This window comes from Artemia sp. Qi Xiang Cuo, chromosome 2 (genome assembly GCF_049724085.1).
Source record: "Artemia sp. Qi Xiang Cuo chromosome 2, ASM4972408v1, whole genome shotgun sequence".
Classification (NCBI taxonomy): domain Eukaryota; kingdom Metazoa; phylum Arthropoda; class Branchiopoda; order Anostraca; family Artemiidae; genus Artemia; species Artemia sp. Qi Xiang Cuo.
In genome coordinates, this window is record NC_142795.1 from 67,966,691 (window position 1) to 67,991,033 (window position 24,343).

A 24,343-nucleotide genomic window follows, 5' to 3' on the forward strand; every position below is an offset into this window, starting at 1 on the left:
GAAAAAGTTATTGATCGTGAATATTCAAGTTCTCTTCTGAATTTTACCAAAGACCATAATTCAATTCTAATTTCTCCAGAGAAAATAAAAAGCTTCCACTTCAGTTTTAAGTTCACCAAGACATAAAAAATTTAAAGTTCAGTTCTAAATTTTTACGTAGAAGATAGGAAAAGTTATACTACGATTGTGATTATTTTCTATGAAGATAAAAAGTTTCACTTAAATTCTAAATTTTCTTAAATTCAGTTCCGACTTTTCTCAAAGAGATGAAAAAATTTAAAGTTCGTTTCCAAATATTTTCCCGGAAGAAGAAAAGTTCAACTTCGATTCTGAATTTTCTCAATGAAAATGAAACAAGTTATTGATCAATTCTATTTCCCCAAAATAATATAAAAAGTTTCCACTTCAGTTCAAATTTTTCTCAAAGAGAGGAAAAAATTTTTAATACTGTTCCAAATTTTTCATAGAAGATAGAAAAGTTCAAGTTCTCTTCTGAATTTTACCAAAGAACACAATTCAATTCTAATTCCTCCAGATAAAATAAAAAGCTTCCACTTCAGTTTTAATTTCACCAAGACATAAAAAATTTAAAGTTCAGTTCTAAATTTTTCCTTAGACGATAGGAAAAGTTATACTATGATTGTGATTATTTTCTATGAAGATAAAAAGTTTCACTTTAATTCTAAATTTTCTTAAATTCAGTTCTGACCTTTCTCAAAGAGATGAAAAAATTTAAAGTTTTTGGTGGTTAGATGAATGAACTGAATTTAAGAAAAATTAGAAATAAAGTGAAACTTTTTATCTTCATGGTAAATAATCACAATCATAGTATAGCCATTCCTATCTTCTATGGAAAAATTTAGAATTGAACTTTAAATTTTTTAAGACTTTGAGAAATTAGGAACTGAAATGGAAGCTTTTTCATTTTCATTGGTAAATTTCAGAATTGAGCGAACTTTTTTTTCTCTTCTCTAAGAAAATTCAGAAGAGAACTTGTACATTTTACACTTCTTCGAGAAAAATCAGAATTAAAGTGGAGCTCCATATCTTCATGAAGAATATTCACAATCAAAGTATAACTTTTCCTATCTTCTATGAAAAATTTGGAACAATATTTTAAATTTTGTCATCTCTGAGAAAAATCTGAATTGAAGTGGAAAATTTTATATTATTTTAGGAAAAATAGAATTGATTAATAACTTATTTAATATTCATTGAGAAAATTCAGAATCGAAGTTGAACTTTTCTTCTTCCGGGAAAATATTTGGAACAGAACTTTAAATTTTTTCATCTCTTTGAGAAAGGTCGGAATTGAATTTAAGAAAATTTATAATTAAAGTGAAACTTTTTATCTTCATGGAAAATAATCACAATCATAGTATAGCTTTTCCTATCTTCTATGGAAAAATTTTAAAGGGAACTTAAAATTTTTTATTTCTAGGTGAACTTAAAACTGACGTGGAGGCTTTTTATTTTCTCTGGAGAAATTAGAATTGAATTATGCTCTTTGGTAAAATTCAGAAGAGAACTTGAACTTTTCTATCTTCTATGAAAAATTTGGAACAGTATTTTAAATTTTTTCATCTGTTTGAGAAAAATCTGAACTGAAGTGCGAAATTTTATATTATTTTGGGAAAATAGAATTGATCAATAACTTATTTCATTTTCATTGTGAAAATTCAGAATCGAAGTTGAACTTTTCTTCACTTCTTTGAGAAAATTTAAAATTGAAGTGAAACTTTTTATCTTCATAGAAAATAATCACAATCATGGTATAACTTTTCCTATCTTCTACGAAAAAATTTAGAACTGAACTTTAAATTTTTCATGTCTTGGTGAACTTAAAAGTGAAGTGGAGGCTTTTTATTTTCTCTGGAGAAATTAGAATTGAATTGTGTTCTTTGGTAAAATTCAGAAGAGAACTTGAATATTCACGATCAAAGTATAAATTTTCAAATCTTATATTAAAAATTTGGAAAATAACTTTAAATTTTTTCATCTCTATGTGAAAAGTCGTATCTGAATTTAAGAAAATTTTTAATTAAAGTGAAACTTTTTATCTTAATGGAAAATAATCACAATCATAGTATTATTTTCCTATCCTCAACGGAAAAATTTAGAACATAACTTTAAATTTTTTATGTCTTGGTGAACTTAAAACTGAAGTGGAAGCTTTTTATTTTCTCAGGAAAAATTAGAATTGAATTGTGTTTGTTAGTAAAATTCAGAAGAGAACTTGAACTTTTCTATCTTCTAAGAAAAATTTGGAATAGTATTTTAAATTTTTCATCTCTTTGAGAAAAATCTGAACTGAATTGGAAAATTTTTATATTATTTTGGGAAAATAGAATTGATCAATAACTTATTTCATTTTCATTGAGAAAATTCAGAATCGAAGTTGAACTTTTCTTCTTCCGGGAAAATATTTGGAACAGAACTTTAAATTTTTTCATCTCTTTGAGAAAGGTCAGAACTGAATTTAAGAAAATTTAGAATTAAAGTGAAACTTTTTATCTTCATAGAAAATAATCACAATCAAAGTATAACTTTTCATATCTTCTAAGGAAAAATTTAGAACTGAAATTTAAATTTTTTATGTCTTGGTGAAATTAAAACTGAAGTGGAAGCTTTTTATTTTATCTGGAGGAATTAGCATTGAATTGTGTTCTTTGGTAAAATTCAGAAGAGAACTTGAACTTTTCTATCTTCTATGAAAAATTTGGAACAGTATTAAAAAAAAATTTCTCTTTGAGAAAAATTTGAACTGAAGTGGAAACTTTTTATATTATTTATCGGGGAAATAGAATTGATCAATAACTTATTTCATTTTCATTGAGAAAATTCAGAATCGAAGTTGAACTTTTCTTCTTCCGGGAAAATATTTGGAAACGAACTTTAAATTTTTTCATCTCTTTGAGAAAAGTCGGAACTGAATTTAAGAAAATTTAGAATTAAATTGAAAATTTTTATCTTCATAGAAAATAATCACAATCGTAGTATAACTTTTCCTATCTTCCACGGAAAAATTTAGAACTGAACTTTAAATTTTTTATGTCTTGGTGAACTTAAAACTGAAGTGGAAGCTTTTTATTTTCTCTGGAGAAATTAGAATTGAATTATGTTCTTTGGTAAAATTCAGAAGAGAACTTGAATATTCACGATCAAAGTATAACTTTTCCTATCTTCTATGAAAAATTGGGAAAGAACTTTAAATTTTTTCATCTCGATGTGAAAAGCCTGAACTGAATTTAAGAAAATTTAGAATTAAAGTGAAACTTTTTATCTTCATGGAAAATAATCACAATCATAGTATAACGTTTCCTATCTTCTATGGAAAAATTTAGAACTGAACTTTAAAATTTTTATGTCTTGGTGAACTTAAAACTGAAGTGGAAGCTTTTTATTTTCTCTGGAGAAATTAGAATTGAATTATGTTGTTTGGTAAAATTCAGAAGAGAACTTGAACTTTTCTATCTTCTAAGAAAAATTTGGAAATTTTTAATTTTTTCATCTCTTTGAGAAAAATCTGAATTGAAGTGGTAAATTTTATATTATTTTAGGAAAATAGAATTGATCAATAACTAATTTCATTCTCATTGAGAAAATTCAGAATCAAAGTTGAACTTTTCTTCTTCCGGGAAAATATTTTGAACAGAACTTTAAATTTTTTCATCTCTTTGAGAAAGGCCGGAATTGAATTTAAGAAAATTTAGAATTAAAGTGAAAATTTTTATCTTAATGGAAAATAATCTATGGAAGCTTTTTTATTTTCTATGGAGAAATTAGAATTAAATTGTGTTCTTTGGCAAAACTCAGAAGAGAACTTGAACTTTTCTATCTTATATGAAAATTTGGAAAAGTATTTCAAATTTTTTCATCTCTTTGAGAAAAATCTGAACTGAAGTGGAAACATGTTATATTATGTCTGGAAAATAGAATTTATCAATAACTTATTTTATTTTCATTCAGAAAATTCAGAATAGAAGTTGAACTTTTCTTCCTCCTGTAAAATATTTGGTACAGAACTATAAATTTTTTATCTCTTTGAGAAAGGTTGGAACTGAATTTAAGAAAATTTAAAATTAACGTGAAATTTTTTATCTTCATGAAAAATAATCACAATCATAGTATAACTTTTCCTATCTTCTACGGAAAAATTTAGAAGTGAACTTTAAATTTTTCATATCTTGGTGAACTTAAAACTGAAGTGGAAGCTTTTTATTTTCTCTGGAGAAATTATAATTGAATTATGTTCTTTGGTAAAATTCAGAAGAGAACTTGAACTTTTCTATCTTCTATGAAAAATTTGGAACAGAATTTTAATTTTTTTCATCTCTCTGAGAAAAATCTGAATTGTAGTGGAAAATTTTATATTATTTTAGGAAAATAGAATTGATCAATAACTTATTTCATTTTCATTGAGAAAAATTCAGAATCGAAGTTGAAATTTTCTTCTTCCGGGAAAATATTTGGAACTGAACTTTAAATTTTTTCATCTCTTTGAGAAAGGTCGGAATTGAATTTAAGAAAATTTAGAATTAAAGTGAAACTTTTTATCTTCATGGAAAATAATCACAATCATAGTATAACTTTTCCTATCTTCTACGGAAAAATTTAGAAGTGAACTTTAAATTTTTTATGTCTTGGGACTTTTCTTCTTCCGGGAAAATATTTGGAACAGAACTTAAAATTTTTTCATCTCTTTGAGACAAGTCGGAACTGAATTTAAGAAAATTTAGAATTAAAGTGAAACTTTTTATCTTCATAGAAAATAATCACAATCACACACAAAAACTTACACACACACAAAAACTTACACACACACACAAAAACTTACACACCCATAAAAACTTACACACTCACACACAAAAAACTTACACACACTCACAAAACTTACACACACACACAAAAACTTACACACACACAAAAACTTACACACACACAAAAACTTACACACAAAAAGAACTTACACACACAAAAAAACTTACAAACACACAAAAAAAACTTACACACACACAAAAACTTACACACACACAAAAACTTACACACACACACAAAAACTTACTCGCACCAAAAAACTTACACACACAAAAAAAGTTACACACACACAAAAAGTTACACACACACAAAAACTTATAAACACACACACACAAACAAAATTACACACAAACAAAAACTTGCACACACACAAAAACTTAAACACACAAAAAATTACACACACACATAAATTTAAACACACACAAAAACTTACACAGACAAATTAAACTTACACGCACACACAAACTTACACACATACAAAAACTTACACACACAAAAAAACTTACACATACACACAAAAACTTACACACACACAAAAACTTACACATACACAAGAACTGACACACACACACAAAAACTTACTCGCACCAAAAACTTACACACACACAAAAACTTACACACACACAAAAAATTACACACACACAAAAAATTACACAAACACACACAAAAAAACATACACACACAAAAAAACTTACACACACACAAAAACTAACACACACAAAAACTTACACACACACAAAAACATACACACACACAAAAACATACATATACAAACAAAAAATTACACACAAACACAAAAACTTACACACATAGAAAAACTTACACACACAAAAAAAAACTTACACACACACAAAAACTTACATACACACACATACACACACACACACACACGAAAACTTACACACACACAAAAACTTACACACAAACAAAAACTTACACACACACACAAAAACTTACACACACAAAAAAACTTACACACATACAAAAACTTACACACACAAAAAAAAAACTTACACAAACAAAAAAAGTTACACACACAAAAACTTACACACAAACAAAAACTTACAAAAAAAAAAAAAATAAAAAACAAAAAAAAAATAAAAAAAACACAAAAAACTTACACACAAAAAAAAACTAAAAAAAAAAAAAAAAATTAAACACACACAAAAAATTACAAACAAAAAGGAACTTACACACACACACAAAAACTTAAACACACAAAAAAACTTACACACACAAAAAAACTTACACACAAAAAAACTTACACACACAAAAAAAACTTACACACACACAAAAACTTGCAGACACAAAAAACTTACACACACACAAAAACTTACACACACACAAAAACTTACAAACACACAGAAACTTAGACACACACACACAAAAACTTACACATATACAAAAACACAAAAACTTACACACATAAAAACTGACACACACACAAAAACTTACACACACAAAAAAACTAACACACACAAAAAAACATAGACACCCACAAAAAAAACTTACGCACGCACACAAAAAATTACACACACACAAAAACTTACACACTTACAAAAACTTACACACACAAAAAAAACTTAAACACAAAAACAAAATTACACACACACACAAAAACTAAAACACACAAAAGAACAATCACAAACAAAAAAAACTTCAAACCACAAAAAAAAATAGAACAACACACACTAAAAAACACACACACACACACTAAGAAACACATAAAAACTTAAACACACATACAAACTTACACACACACAAAAAAACTTACACACACACAAAAAAACTTACACACACACACATAAAAACTTACACACCCACAAAAACTTACATACACACAAAAAAACTTACACACACACAAAAAAACTTAAACACACACACAAAAACTTACAAACTCACACAAAAAAAATTACACACACATACACAAAAATTACACACACATAAAAACTTACACACACAAAAAAACTTACACACACACACACACACAAACACACACACACCAAAACAAACACAAAAACACACACACAAACAAACCAACACACACACAAAAACTTACACGTACAAAAAAACTTACACACACAAAAACTTACACGCACACAAAAACTAAAACACACACAAAAACTTAAACACAAAAAATAACAAACACACACAAAAAAAAAAACTTACACACACACAAAAAAACACACATACACAAAAACTTACACACGTACAGAAACTTACACACACAAACAAAAAATGACACACAAACAAAAAATTAAACACACAAACAAAAACTTACACAAGCAAAAAAAAACTTAAACACACACAAAAAACTTACACACACAAAAAAAAAACTTAGACACACAAAAAAACTAAAACGCACGCTAAAGCAAACAAACATACAAAAAAAGGAACATACACACAGAAACTTACACACACACACACAAAAACTTACACACACACACACACAAAAACTTACACACACACACACAAAAAACATACACACACACAAAAACATACACACACATAAAAACTTACACACACAAAAAACTTACACACACGCAAAAACTTACACACACACAAAAACTTACACGCACACAAAAACTTACACACACACAAAAACTTACACACACACACAAACTTACACACACACAAAACTTAAACACACACACAAAAACTTACACACACACACAAAAACTTACACACACACAAAAACTTACACACACAAACTTACACACACACACACAAAAACTTACACACTCAAAAACTTGCACACACACAAAAACTTACACACACACAGAAACTTACACACAGAGTACCAGTGGGAAAGCCATGTCGTGTCTATGAACAAGCACAGAGTACGATTGGGAGAGCCTTAAGCATATTTCATGTCATTTTAAGATACGTAAAAAAGTTTAAAAAAATGCCATGTTAAAAAAATTCAAAAATTATTTTAAAAAAATGGTGGAAAGGGGGAGGGGGTGGTCCTTTGGGAGCCCGGGGGACCTTTGGGGACCGGGGGCTTCCTTTGGGGTTCGGGTAGGGGGATTGGAGCCCTTTGGGGTTGGGGTAGAGGACCTCACGACACTGTTTAAATAGAACTTGTTTACTATAACGACCACACTCAAAACCTCTTCTAAAACCTTTTCTAAAATCATCTTTTAAAATTTCTCTAACTGTTTTGCCGAAATAATTCCCTAAAATGTTTAAAACGGTTTCACCCAAATAATCCCCTAAAAGTAATTTCTGTGTGTTCCTTTTGTTTTTGGCATCTCTGTGCTTTCACATTTCAAATTTCTAGGAAACCCTTTCCTACGTTAATCTCTTCATCTCATAAATGTTCCTAGCCATACTATTAAGGTTTCGTTAGAATATCAATTTATCTCTCCGACTTAAAGCTCAGTGAAGCCGTATTTAAAAATAGAATTTCTATCTCTTTAGCCTCCCGCATAATTCCAAGATAACAAGTGATGTCATTTCTAATTCCTGACAGTAAAGATCAATGAAGCCCTATTTAAAAATAGAATATTAATTTTTCTCTCTGACCTAAAGAACGTTGATCCCTCAGACCTAAGATTAAAGAAAGCCATAATGTTTCTTAATTCCCCCTTCGTGAATCAATACATTCCCCTAGCGATTATGCAAATCAATTTCTCAGGTTAGGTTAGCCTAAAGATCAAAGAAGCCATGTTTGTTTCTTAATTCCCCTTCGTGAATCAATAATTCCCCCGCCGATTATGTGAATCAATTTCTCAGGTTAGGTTCGCCTAAAGACATAAAACAGACATAAATTGCTGTTGACATCCATAAATGTGAGAAAGTTCCTGTTTTTTCATTCTCACTGACAAAAACCATAAAACAGACATGAATTGATGTTGACATCCATGAAAAACATCAAATAAATTGACCAACACACATAACCGTCCAAGAAAACATCCATCAATGTGAGAAAATTCATGTTTTTTCAAGTGAGAAAAATTCTGTTTATCCATTCTCACTGACAAAAACCATAAAAACATGCATAAATTATGTAAAAAAGTTGTAGGTGGCAGCAGGGTGTTCTCGTCGGAGCTCATGAGGCCTTTCTACTCATACAGCAAACTTCTTGAGTGTGTTCTGAATAATACAGGAGTACTCAGAGTGGCCATATGGGGCGCATTTGCGCTATTTTGGCGCTTTTTTAAGCAGTTGCACATTGAATTTTTCAAATCAGCGCATTGGGGGGGAGACTTGTTCATTGGGCAGATTTGTTTGCGGGAGGGGGATTGTTCATTCGGCGCATTTTCACTAGAAAAATGAAGTTTTCGGCGCATATTCACATTTAGGTGGTGCAACTTTAGACCAAGCAACTGGCAACACTGGTAGTACCTATTTTTCTACCAGGCTCATTCGTTCGCAAATTCAAGTTCCACTGCCCTTTTTGAGGGCCAAAATCTAATGGAAGACAACCAAACGCTTTTTTATTCCCAACACATCTTCAGCCCCACACTGTATAAGATCGAAACTCCAAGGTAGGTATCTTAATCAGAACCTAACAAGGAGGAGGAATGGTACATACAGCTTCAAAGACAAGGGCCAAAAGTTACAACAGTAACTCATTTAAAATAAAGGCTTCGTAGATTCAGTTTAATATATAAGTGGACATGTTATAACTCACTTAACCTACGGTAAAAGTCATATGATTCTTCTTTTAAGTAATCAAACACGTTTAATATGATTTTTACTTTTTTTGCTACATAATATTGCTTAAAAAGAGGGATCGATGCAGGGAAGTGAATAGGGAAGGAGAAGAGGGGCTGGGGGTGTAACCCCGTAATTTTATACCCGTAGTTTTCACAAGAATCTCATAGTTTCGTTATTTTCGTTAGTTTCGTTATTACATGTACAAATCATGTTCCTTCTGTGAAGCTTACTCTAAGCTGGGCATGGAGTTACTGCATTCTGAAGAAAAGTTATAAAAGTTAATATAAAAGTTAACTTTTATATTAGTTAAAATTAATTATAAAATATTAACTTTTATAAAAGTTAAAAGCTATATAAAAGTTAACTGATTAGTATGTCATAGGGCGGAACTATAATTCTTTTTAAGCTTACAGAGAATTTCTTCCCCTCAGGTTTTTTTAGTCTGTTAAAAAATAGATTTAATGAGATACAAAAGATAGCAACTGAAGAGATTAGCATCTGCTTAAGGCTTAAAAACCTATAATTTGGGGCTTTGTGAGCGTGATAGACTGGAAGTTTGAACGCCAATAAGAGAAAGTATAGGCTGACATATAATTGGGAGTAACAAGTAGCCTAAATTTTTTTAGGCTACTAATCCAATTACGTCCTAATCCAGGTACCTTTTTATTGCAATGACGATGGAGGATTTTCAACTTGTCTAATACTACTTTCTGATGAATCTTATCAATTTTATTTTTCCTCTCTAAACTATCGTCAGGGAAAGATGAGTAAAAAACGATGGGTAGATGGAGGAGAACCGTAAATTGGATTGGATAACCCTTTCAAGATCTTTTAATAAATTTGGGTGACGTGAAAAGATTGATTTTGATAATTCTTTTATTGACTGTATAGCTTTCGTTAAGCTTCTGGGCAGTATCTTGGATGAAATTTTCGAGTGGCGTCCACCTTCAGAAATCCCGTACATCAGGTGGCTCGTGCCATGCGTGGCGGAAATCGTACCAAGCGTTCCAGAAACTTCCAAGCGTGGCAAAACTATGCACATCATGTGGTGTTCTGATAAGCACACCCGGTGGCCAAATTTCTGGGCGCTACTTAATTAAATCATCAAATATAATTAATTTTGTTATTACTGCACCCTCGCAAAAATGTCAGTGTACGTGTCTGCTCTGGTCCGATCGTCAGCACATTAAAACCTTCCTCCAGCTCGATGTCATATGTCGTGTTCTGTCCAGATTATAATGCAGGCAAAATAAAAACTAATTTACAACCCCTTAACTTAATCTTCCCTGCATGAATTCTAAAAAAAAAAAAAAACAAAAAAAAAAAAAAAAAAAAAAAAAAAAAAAAAACACACACATACACAAAAACACAAACGAGTCTTTTACAATCCAACATGAAACATTACAAATATTATGCCAAATTAAATATAAAAAAGTTTAAGTTTTAGCTATCGATACTTTTTGTTGGCTACTCGTAACTAAATCAGTGAGCCAATAAATTTCATAGAACTAAAAAGAAAAAAAAAAATAAGAAAGTGGCCCAAATACACGGGTCAACACCGAGATCAAATACCGCAAACTAGAATTTTCTCTCATAACCTTCTTGCAAAAAATTGGCGACCCAAGGACGCATGCTTCGACAGCAAAAAATGTGCATACAATAGCGCATTATATTCTGATAACCCACACTAACCTGAATTTTAAGCGTTTACACTTCACTCGTTTGGATTCGTTAACACCTGGGTAGTCATTTTGATAAGGACAGTAATGAATTCTCTTAGGGGTTGCAGACTTTCGGTCACAGGTGCACCTGAGTGTAGGCATACAGTCCTGCAGCACCTGGCCATATATTATGTACTCTTAACGTTTTTTTATCAATGGTACTTGTCTAGAATCAGGTAAGTGCGCGATAAGTGAAGTTTCGTTAATGCTAATGAAATAAATCAAAATAAGATGAAAATATAATAGTTCAGAAACAAATTTGGGCTATATATTTGCATATTAGGTGGGGAGGAGGGGGTGGAGGTAAAGCATAGCATATATTAAATACGTAACCTAACTAACCTAACCCAACCTAGGTACCTTTTAGACCCCCAAAACTAAAAGTTTAAATATAGTTTCCGGAGTGAGAAACCCTTTGTTTATACTGCGTCTCATATGAATTTCCGGGTAGTGCCTATCTGATCATCGCAATATAATTCTCGCGTACTTACCAGATTCTAAATAAGTACCTTATCAATTCTAAATTTGTGCCACTAACTTCAAAGAAAGATAGTGCTGAGCCCCCAAAGTTTATCCAAGCTCTTATGGCCATTCTTGATGAGGGTGGGGATCAGTAGATAGTTCCCACCAGTGGCTGATGCTTCAAAAATTATATTTCTAGACCAGGGATATGCATAAGGGTGGATATCAGAGTTTATCCCCCCCGCCCTGTCTCTCACGGTAACCCCCCTTTACAAGTGACTTTATTGACTTCAGCTCAGCAATGTATGCGCGCAGATCGTAAAAACTGCTGCGCAGTAGTATTTAGAGTATGCGCAAATTGGTAAAATGGTGCCAATAGCATGACTAGTGCAGTCAATTAAAAGATAAAGTGATGGGTCAATTTGATTGCAAAGCCAATGATCCTAACCACTGTTTCTCATTTAAATAAGGCAATAATGTGTAATCCCACTCGTCGACGAGGATAAGTAAAATCAGCAATATTTAAGCCTGAACCAAATAATCTTGAAGATTGATCTAAATCTATACAGAGAGCGTAAGCGATAAAGGTATGTAGTTCGATGAATTGAAAAGCAAATCCTCTTCCCCTGGACAAGGGTAAAAGGTGTTTCTGGTCCGACAAAAAGTCAATATTACTAAATAAAAAGGTGCTTATCTGTTAGCCAGTACACACTCGAGAATCTAGATCTACAGGCAAGGGGCTGAAACAACTGAGACGCTTGGGAGATAGATAGGATATATATAATTTAGGCTGTACATTTGCACATTAAGGGGCGAGGGGTTGCGGGTTAAGCATAGCGGGTGTGGATGTAAAGTTTAACCTAATCAAAACACCCACTAAATATTTATTAAAGTATAGCTACAATGTAGTTTTCCACTGAGTTGGAGCTAATTGTCTTTATATACAAAGAACCATAAACCGGCCATTGCCTGATTTCATAGATCCAGATTCTCGAGTGTATACTGGCTAATAGATAAGTACCGAAAAAATATATATTTTTTGTGCCCAGCGAGAGCAAATTAACAGCTGGAGCGATCAGAAACTCCTTTATTTTCAATTTTTCTGGATGCAGTTAACATGAGTGTTCAGTGAATTAACTTGTGTACAATCAGCAATCAGCATTATAGTGGGAAAAATGGAGGCAAATGACCAATCCAATGAGTATTAAGCCACTATTCTTCAAACTTCTCACATTTTACTTGTTACTAATTAAAAACACTCGTATTTTAATTAACATTATAATGAGTACTACGGCGTTTGTTAATAAACCATTCCAGGTTCACAGTTAATTTGTGTTAAATCTAAAGTGAATTCGAATCAAATCCTAATTTCCACAGGGAGCACACTCTTAGGTTTGCAGAGGTGCATTTCGTAAAAAAAACACTTTTTTTTCTTTTAGCGCCATTTCACTCATTTTCGTCACACCTAAAAAGCTTTTACTTCTTGGCATTTCAATGGCCGATTAAAAAATTTCAGATTGTCATATGCAAAACATATCCAAATGGATTTGTGTATGTCCAAACAATTCACATAGGTTAATCAGAAAACTGATTTTCGAAAAAATTAATTTATGCTATCTGCATACAATCTTTTGTAATGTTACCTAAAGGCAACGTTATCAAAAGTCATCTGGATTTTAATGTTGAGTAAATATAAAGTTGTATTTTTTGCTTTCAACTCTTATGTTAAACAATATTTCAATTAATAAAATTTAATGGCTTATTATTGCTAATAAAAATTATTAGTTTTAATCGGATTAGTTTTAATTAGTTTTATATCGGATTCTAACAGAAATAACATAATGCGAGTGCCAATAGTATTACTTTAATAAAATCATAAACACTAAATAAATAATGTAATTAAAATAGTATAAGCTGTTAAATTTGAGTAATAAACAGAACAATTAGAATTAACTGATAATTTTTTTTTGGCAACCTAGTAGTAATTGGAGCCCAACCGGGGAGCGCTGTATTGCAACAGGCCAGTTAGGTTACCAAGTCGGCTACATTAATTCAAAATATTTTATCCAGGGGTTGCCCGCTCCCCACGCCTAATGTAAATCTCTGAACGCCATGTGTACTGCATAGTTTCACCAGGCTTGGCACAGTCCCAAAAGCGCTTGGCATAGTTCCGCCACGCTTGGCACGTGCCATCTTGTGTATATGATTTATGGAAGTGGGCAGCTCTTCAGATTTTTATGCTATACGATCAAAATATTATAGCAGAATAAAAAAGATGAAAATGTATTTCAGTTTTTTTTTCTATTGTTGTTAAGGAACAGTTGTTTGTACAAGAAAAAGTCTGTTGAAACGAAAATTAGCATCAAAATCTCTATTTCCAAGCTATATCTGTGATTTAACAGATATAATATAGTTATAATAGATAGAATATAATTATAATATCCTTTAATATATATCAGGGCCGTATCCAGGATTTTTGTTCAGGGGGGGTTTTACTAATTTTTGACTTTTTTTTTTGGGGGGGGGGGGTTACTAATTTTTGACTCAGTTTTCGACTAATTTTACTGATTTTTAACTAGGTTTTATTAATTTTAGACTTATTTTCGAGTCGGTCAAAAATTTCGGGGGGGGGGGGGTCAAACCGGGTTACCCCCCCCCCCTGGATACGGCCTTGATATATATATATATATATATATATATATATATATATATATATATATATATATATATATATATATATATATATATATATATATATATATATATAATCTCAAAGGGAGGGCCAGCATAGCAATATTTATTCTATCACAATTTGATCCCCCTATCTAAACTACGCTTTTCATTCTCTTCTTGAGAACAGCTTGACAAACGGTTTTTTCAATTACCTCAGAACTCTGAAAACGCCAGACACCAAAACTTTTTTAAAAATATCATAAGACACACTTTTAATTACATCGCCAAACTTTTTCGCTGGCGAATTCTCCTACTCTGCTAAACAGCAAAACTAAAATTGACACACCGTTTAACATGCGAGTTAATGGAGGAAATACGTGAAATCCTCATATGTAACCGAGTATGTCTCAAACGAAAAAAAAAACAAAAAAAACTTGTGGTTCATAATGTCAACCCAGATTCAATCATTTACAATGAATAGTTGACAATTTGATTAAGGAAAAACACAAAACAATGCTGATCTGAACAGTTTTTTTCTTGAGCTCTTTACAGAATAAAAAAATGTCGCTTAGAACAAAGTTCATGTTTCTTAACATATTTGAGGTTTTTTATGATGCAGCTAAAACTCCATAATTTACAATCTCAAGAAATATCTGGGAGCGACTCTTCATATGGCTTGCTGTTCACATTTTGGAAAATATTGTCAATTTTTCGCGCTTTTTTTTCCATTTCAAGACAAGCCCAAAGGCCGGAAATACCTGGTTGGGTTTTGGTCTGTTTCCTTTCCTTGGAAACTAATATTTCTTTTGTAACTACACACCCAAAATAATTGCACGGAATTAAATGGCAAAATGCAAAATCTACACTGACATGCATTTTTTTTCTAAGTTTGGCAAATAAAGTCTTGTTTAAGTAATCCACCCAAATTTGTTTACATGGACTAGAATGCAAAAATTACACATTCTTTCTGACGTAATAGTTTCTTTGTTCAATCAATTTTTGCAAAGTTAAAGTCATCTGGGCGAGCATCCAAGATGAGAGATTAATCATCATGGTTAAAATCATTATTAGATCATAAATTTAATTAGACGTAACCGAGGAGCTGCTCGCTTTAAAAAATTGCGTACACACAGTGGCGCATGGTGGAAGTGTGCCACGCATGGCATGAAGCGTGCCCTGATTGTTGCAAAGAAGCCAACGTGGTGGGAATACTCCACAAGTAGCACAGCAATTGGAACTCCGAGAAGTAGACCAGACGGCAGAGTGGGCATCCTCTCGGACGTAAGAATATCGTAAGTGCTCGCATCGCTCGTTTCTTTGCACTATGAAACCTAGTCAGCAATTTGAGAAACGGGAAATTTTTCACTGCTAATATGGTTGATTTAGCAACAGTTTAAATTCAGTCAGAAAGCCACAGGACTTGTAAACAGCAAATTTTTAGGCAAACACATCGCAAATTTTACCATTTACTCTTCTTTTCTTCTATAAAATTAGTGAGTTTGAGATATCACGATTCGTACTAAAGAATAATTTAGGCTAAATAAAGAAACGACCTACTTTGGGCAGATGATTATCGCCATTTTGGTTAGTACGGTAACTTTCGACGAAATCTCACAAACGTCAGAGACATTAATAACTGGAAATTTTCAGCCGTCAAAATGGTTAGCTTGAGCAGTTAATAGTTCAGACCAGAACCAGAAGGAGGAACTTAAAGTATCTGTTAGTATGAGGGATAAGTTAAATGATCTACAGCTTTTTTGTCATTTCACTGTACTTGTGGAATTATTTCCGCGATAGACACCTGTTGAAGATGTTAGATAGTAAAAATACTAAGAGCAATTGCCATATTGAAATCATTATTGAAGCCACAGTTGCTATACTGATATCATTTTATAGGAAGAAACACATTACTCAGGCACAATACAGGGATTTATTTCAGAAGAAGAGGGGGCAAACTCTTCGAAAGGAAAAGAAGATTAAGTAAAGTATTAGACAGTTATTGACATGGCCGTATCCAGGATTTTGGATCGGAGGGGGGGGTACGAAAAAGCTTTAAAAGTGCATCAAAATTTGTTTATATGCATTTTTTTATGCTTTTACATGTCGGACAAAAATTTCGGGGCCGGTGTTCCAACACCCTACCCCCCCCCCCCCGGATAAAGCCTTGATTATTGCTAGCTATATTTTAATTAAATATTTAGTTGGTATTTTCGTTTAGGTTAGGCTACGTATTTATTATAATACGTTCTGGGCGACCCCCTTCCATAATTCTTTGCATTAGTTTACATAATTTTGTTAATAAAGTATTATATTTTCATCATATTTTGTTTTATTTCATTAGTATTCACCAAACTTCGCTTCTCGACAGAACTTGAGCGTGGTGGCTATAAGACACAAGTACCCATTATTCTACTATATAAAAAAAGTGTATTTAAACGCGTCTGAGATCCCCTGACTATTTTTGAGCAAAATCAAGTAAAAAAGCATAAAAAATCAGCTGTTAGCCTCAGGGCCGTACACAGGGTTTTTTAGAGGGGGGGGGGGGAACAAAAGGATTTTTTCGAGGGTGGTTATAACAACAAAAACCTAAAAAGGGCATCAAAAGTTTGTTTATATTCATTTTTGTTACGTTTTTACGAGTCGGATAAACATTTCGGGGGGGGGGAGGTCAAACCCTCTACCCTCCTGGATACGGCCTTGGTTAACCTTAAAATAACACTCTACAGGTCTTACAAGAGACATAGATTCGTCCGGAAATGAAACAAACTGAATTACAGAAATATTTCTTCGTAAATAATATGACAACTATCAGGTTAGCCCTCAAATTGAGTTGCAGCCTATATCTGGCCATATCTGGCCACTTCGTCCATTAAAAAATTAAGTTTTTAAACCAGCGAACTAAATGAAAGAATATCTCCGTCGACTGATGGATACCAGAGATCCGACACATACGCAGGAATTCTTTTCAGGGAGAGGTACAAATAATAAAAAAGAATAACGGGGGGGGGAATATAAAAAAATAATTTTATAATTTGAATAAGAACACGCAAATCAAAGAACATTTAGGATTTGGGGGGAAGGAAAACCTGGTGCCCCCCTTGTTGTACGTTCCTGTCAGAGGTTACACTTGGCGTAATCTAGGGAAGAAGTGAATAATCTGGCCTCGAATCATTCCATGTTGGTTCAAAGTAGTTCTTGTGCAAGGCTTTTCTACCACTTCTTGGAAAAATAGGGACATGCCTGTCGGGGTCTAAATCCCAAATGGTATTTCCAGTCAATCTTAATCTTTTTTTTCTTTTTTAATAGGCCCCCATTCCACTTGTTCTAACAATATTCGGCTCCCTGTTTGAAAAGTATGGGGCCCTTGCCCTAAAATAATAGAGAGGAAGTTTTACAGCCCTAAACTTCATATTCCTATTACCACTTTCAATAAGACAGACGTCACGTATAAATACTGAGACCTCTCAATTTTATGCATCTTTAAAATTTTCAGATTATAAAAACTTGGCGCCTTTGCATAATAGCATAACTGTAGTAATTATGTTAGTTATGTGCAAAAAATGCCATTTGGCAGTCAGAACAGGAGAGCAAGTTTTGCAGACATTATTATACAAACATATGCTAAATCAAGGACGCCTCTAAGTAAAAAATTAACAAATGAGACAATTTTTATTAAACCTGACAAATGTGTTCACTCATGGAAAATAAATAAAAAAGTACAACTTGAGGTTATGTTGTTCTGATGTATTCTACCGGCTTACAGATTTTAGGGTACTTGTGTATTATATAATACACACTCGAGAACTTGTATCGCAAATAATGCGAACATGAGAAAAGAAACTGGTCAAGCAACTTCTTTATACTAGACAAATTGCTTCGGCTAGGTTGGAAAATACATTGTAGCTATATTCTATTTAAGTATTTAGTTAGTATTTTGGTTAGGTTAGGTTACAATAGGTTTGTTTAGGTTACGTATTTAATATATGCTATGCTTTACCCCCTTCCGCTAATGTGCAAATATATAGCCCAAATTTGTTTCTAAGCTATAATATTTTCGTCATAATTTTGTTTTATTTCATTAGCATTCACCATACTTCACTTCTCGAGTGTGTATTATGTAATACACAAGTACCGATCTCAGTCACAGTGGCGCAAGTCTAAGATGGATTCTCCAATTAGAACTATGCATTCTGTTGGCCATGGACGCATGGTTAAAACATTAGGGAACAATGATGTTTTTGTATGGAGCTTTCAAATAGTTCGTGGTAACGAACTGCAAGTAAGGAGTGACTCGGTCCAATAGTAGCCGAAACTCTAAAAAAAAAAAAAGGAATTTTGATAACAATAAAATATATCCAAAGGATTAGCTTTTTATACGGATTTCAAGTATATAAAATTCATCAAGTTAAATGTTACCCATCAGAAACTACAAGCCTGAAAAAATCTGTCTGATTTTTAAAGAAGAGAAGAACAACACCCAAAAAGTCAAGGGATCTTAGTGATAATCAAACCATCAGGTTCAGCGTATCAGAGAACCACACTATAGAGGTTTCAAGAGCCCCCCTACTGAAGAGGTCTCCTATCTACAAAAATAGATTTTGGCAGGAGAAAGATCCCTAATTTTATTTTATTTATTTTCCCCAGGGGAGATTGTATCTTACCAATAATCCTAGGAGATCTAGAGATGGCCCACTCCAACTTAAATAAGAAGTTCTAGTGTCCTTTTTAAGTAACCAAAAAGATTAGAGACCAACTCGCCGCCTCCCGTTCCCCTCTTTTCCTCAGAGACATCCGACCCAAATTTTGAGCTAGCCATTTGATTCAGCATAGCTAAAAGGTCAAATAACTATGCCTTTGGGGATGGGTTGACCCCCCCCCCATAGTCCCCGTGTAAAAGGCTGTAAGTTGTGCAATTTGCCCATTGTTCACATGTAGTAGTCGTTTTGGGAAAATACAAAGAATTTGTTTGGAGGTGGAATTTTTTGAGGGGGATTTTCCACGAGGATAATTTTTCGTGGTAATAAAAACTTCTTGGGGGCGTTTCTATGGGGAATTTTGCACGGGGGGGATCTCATGGCATGATTTGAAAAACGATAAGAAATTAAACGAAAAAGCAAGGGTTTTAACTGAAAATAAGCAACAAAATTAAAACTTTAAAAGTACAGAAATTATTCGGTATATGACTTGGGCTGCCCCTTCCTCAACCTTCAATATTTAAGCTAACGTCTTAAAGAACTTAAAAAATACTTCTCGTTCAAATTCAACGGCCCTTGTGTTTGAGCAGTCTTTCTTAAAGAATTGTGACAAAAAGTCTAACTTTAGCGTCAAGAGCGAGTGTTTAGGAAAGGGCAGCGTCCTGAAATACGGAATAATTTCTGCTCGTTTTAAGTTTTATTGCTGCTCCTTACTTTCAGTTGAAAAAACTTGTTGTTTTTTGTTTAATTACTCCGAAGACTCACATTTTTCGGCATAAACATCCCGTCTATGATAATTTTATACTCTACAGCGAATTGGGGGAGGACGACAATTATATTTCAAGAAAATTACTTTTAATTCAAAATTTCGCTGGGTGGTGGCAATGGATGAGAGGCTGGAGGGCTCTGCTTGTAGAATTTCTTATTTCTCGAGTATTCTTGAGAAATTACAGAATAACCGAGGGGTACTGACTTCCCGTCACCTAGTTTACGTCTCAGAGCGCCACATGCACCCCACAGTTCCTCCACGTTTGGCACAGTCCCCAAAACGCTTGTCACATCTCGCCATGCTTGGCATGTGCCGCATGATTTCTGTAAGAGGGCGACTCCTCAAGAATAGCAGATGTCGCTGAATATATTATTTGCAATCATATTAGCCAAGTACATCCAGCTATAGTTTCATACGCTGAGATTTCGTGAACTTCTCGAGATCATAAACCCTGGTTACTATCCTAACATAAATGAATACTAGCAGGAGATCCTGTCAGACGACGTCCATGAGAAAGAAAAAACCGTAACGTATACTTCTTTGTGAGGATCGGAAACCTACTGGCTCTACAATGAGAAATACTTACTGTGTAGGATGGCTTCAGACCCGTTGCATAACTTCAGACGATTGTTTTCAGAGATGAGTATTACCGACGTAACCAATTACATAGATAGATAAAGATATCGAAATTTTTAAAATTTTATAGAACTCTAAAATGGGTACCTGGAGAAATCTGGGGGAAAACTAAGGAAGTGTCGGATGATTTGCGCCCAGCCATGCATTGCACTCCCGGCCAAAGACATTGAATCAGGATATCGGTATCTGCGCAACGCAAACCACTGGCCAGCATGCGAAAGTATTTAAGTTTTTTTTTATTATTATAACCAGGAGTTTTGGAGACTCAGCCTCCCCGTCTTAGATTTTAATACCCAAAACAAACATGTAGATGTATTAAGGGGGAAAGTGATTCCCTCATGGAAGAATCAAAGAAAGCGGACCTCATATGCGGTTGCTGCACATTTTTGAATCCCTCTCCCCTCTTCCTCCCTTCGGATAATTCAATGATCACACATCAAGAGTCAGACACTCAAACGTCACTTTCCATAGATACATTCAACTACATTTAGATTTCTCGCGAGATAGAACCAGTGGCGGATCCAGGGGGAAGGGGCTCCCCCTAACGTAGTCTAAAATAGTGTAATTTACTTAATTAACGCAAGTTTGCGTTAATTAAACTTGCTCCTAACGCAAGTTTATCGGAGCAACCAATTTGCCCCGCCCCCCCTGAAAAGATCCTGGATCCGCCCCTGGATAGAAGTCTAAGTACGCCCCAGTTCGTTATTTTTATTTATTTATCATCCCATCACTGGAACGTTTTCCTTCTATTTGAAAATCACGAACAAAATTTGGTACTATCCCATTATGCGGGCCTCTCGGCTTAATCACTATAGAGTAGGCAATGATAAAACCCGTTTTTGATGTCTTAGCTGTTATAGAGTAGGCAATGATAGCAAGGTTTTCATTGCGTATACATTAAAGTGGGGTTTTTTGGGGTTTAGGGGGGGAGGGAAGGTACCTAGGTTAGGTTGTGCATTTAATATATGCAATGCTTTACCCCCCCCCCTTCCACCCCCTAATGTGAAAATATATAGCCCAAATTTGTTTCTAAACTAGTACATATTCATCCTATTTTATTTTATTTCATTAGCATTAACCAAACTTGACTTTTTAGCGAGGCCCACATAATGGGATAGTACCCAAAATTTCCAATACAAGTTATTGTTCATTGGTATGTCTCACAATCCCAAATAAAAGCTGTTTTTTTTTTAATATATCCTCCGTTTTATTATTGCTCAGCTTGGCGCGAGAGAAGGTTTGCTCTTTACTACATGAGGCATGCGTTAGCGGGTGTCATGATTGCTAGGAACTGACTGCTAATATGGATTACATACATAAAATCTACGCAACTAGTACTGGCAACGACCAAAGGGACTAGCAGTATTTTATCTGCATGTTGACAAAGAAAGAGGCCAATAATTATTTATAACACCGCGATCAATGCCATCTTCTATTAGGTAAGGGAGATGGCAGTTAATCACGTACATATTTTTTTGATGGCTTTATAACACATGTTTTGCATCTTCTTCTTCAGCATGGTCAGGGGCATAAAGTGTACACCTTGTGACAGGCAGTGTGAAGACCCTTGTTTTTATTTTATTTTTAGTTCAGATTATCTATTGTATTTTGATAAAAGAGCCAATTGCGAACGCTATTCTTATATCTGATGCAGTAGAACAAAAAAGCCAACGGTCTGTCAGTTCAGTGACCTTACTGCATCTCAAGGACGCTTAATCAAACCACAGATCTCACACCAATTTTCGTCTTCTTTTATTACATCAATTAGCACATTTATGCGTGGAAAAAACGCTTTTTTGACAATCATTAGCCAACAAGTCACTGTGACAAGTGAGGTGGAACTAACAATTAAATACAAAATACTATAATGTTCTTCATATCGAGATGAGTACCTTCGCCCGTCTCGAAGCGGATGACAGAAGTGATGTGCAAACAATTATCTGTTCAATCAAGGTATTTTAATGGCTGGACTTAAAAACCGTAGAACGTTGCAGGAAGTTACCATGAAGCAGTCATATTTTATTGATTTACAATTTGATACTAAGAAGGGTTTAAATATGGACACACCCGGAGAATCATCCTGGAGGAATGGGGCAAGAGACAATAATTTGGTTTTAGATAAAAGGCCCTGAATGACCTTTTTTATAATTTGCCAAGAAAAAGGGGGGAAAACACAAGGAGTATAGTCTATGTATTTCACCCATTCGCTTTGACACATTCAGCACTTGGTTGTATTTGACATAAAGTAGTTGATAAATATATTTGGCATATTTACATTAATTAACTATGATTTGAATTACATTTGACAACAGCTTTAATTTTTCAATTTTTCTTTTAAGTTAGTATAATATAAGACGTAACTTTGGTATAATTTTAAGACATAAACTTTCTATTCAGTTTCCTTCCAATTCGTTTTGTCTTATAGGAGACTTTAACGGTTATATTGGGTTTACTCCAGAAGTTTTGATGTGACATCATGCCTGTACGGACGGAAGCTGCTTGGGAAGTTTGATGATTTGGCAATCCATCTCCCTCCAAGGGCAAGTAAGGACCATCGTAGACTGAAGAATAATTGGGGTCGTAAAATTTTGGATTTTTTTTTAATTTTGGCAAGGAAAATTTTATTATTTTGAATGGAAGACAGAGTAGGTTAATTAGTATGGTTAAATATTGGGAAAGGTGATAGAAGATAATGGGCTACTTAAACAAGTATTTTTAACGATACTCCAAGAAAGGAGGATTCGTAGCCAAATCAAGTGAAGAATATATTAGACCATGCAGGACTAGGTAATTGTTGGAATTAGGTAAAGAGGGTAGGAGAGATGGTAGGGACTGTATCTAGGTTAGTTGCAACTAGGCTAGAGTCTCAGGAATTTCAGATTTGGCAAGCTGAGTAGGCCACCTCGCCGTCCCTGGGGTATAAGCGGAGGTCAAGGAGAACTTGGACGAAGAATTTATCTAACAGTGGGATCGGCTCTGGCAGATTTAAAATGGGTAATGTCTGTAAGGGGAAATTTTACACCCCCTAGAGAACTTAGGCAGTATTTAAGGAGGGATAGACCGAGGGATGCTCCTTACTGTTGCCCTATGTGCCGAGATATGGACGGGTTTTTGTATCATTTTCTAGGGGAATGTAGGGAGTTTAGGGAGTTGCGCTTGGAAATATTTGGTAGGGAGGTCGGGGAGAGGGATGAAATTTGGAAATATGGAGGAGTATGAGTTGTTAAAATATAAATAATACTGGAAATTTCGTCCGGGTAGGTATGAGGTATCGTGATGATTTTCTTAAATAATCAGTTTTGGTGTCTTTTCCGTTATGTTTTGTTGCTGTATTTTTTCGCTTGTTTTGTGTATGTCACCATTAGGCTTTCGTGTGAATAAATCTATCTATCTATCTATAAACGTAATAGGGTTTACTACTTACTAAAAATAGTAAAATTAGTAAACTTTAAAGTTTTTTGAAGCAGTATGAAAGTGCTTTGGGAGGATATCACCCCTTTTGTCTATCCTCTCCTCCCCAAATCTGAGAAAAAAGTACCCAGCCAAAAAAAAGATGAAACTGTATTTTACGTTTTCCTACCTTATAACATGAATTATTGTTATGAGGAGAATAAAAATTCACCAAGTTGGTCTACAATATTTATTTTGCATTGAGAGTCCTTACAATTTGTAGATAGGGAGAGGAGGGCAGGGTCTTCGCTGTGAAACAGTTGTATGGATCGCCATGAAGAAACGTGAGCAGTGAAGTTTGAATTGGCGCCATTTTTTTGCTTATCACAGTCAGTGACGAAGTTAAATTATGAAAAACTGACAAAGTGGGTGTTTAGCTTTGATATTGACGTATAATTAATAACAGCACATACTTCCACAAATTATCTTATAATTTAAGTATAAGATAATAGCTA

General features: G+C 33.7%; 1 protein-coding gene across 3 annotated transcripts in view; it reads right to left on the minus strand.

Moving 5' to 3' along the window:
* The window catches only part of Shrm (shroom), a 245,268-nt gene that overhangs the window by 90,168 nt on the left and 130,757 nt on the right, over positions 1 to 24,343 (minus strand). The window lies entirely within an intron of this gene.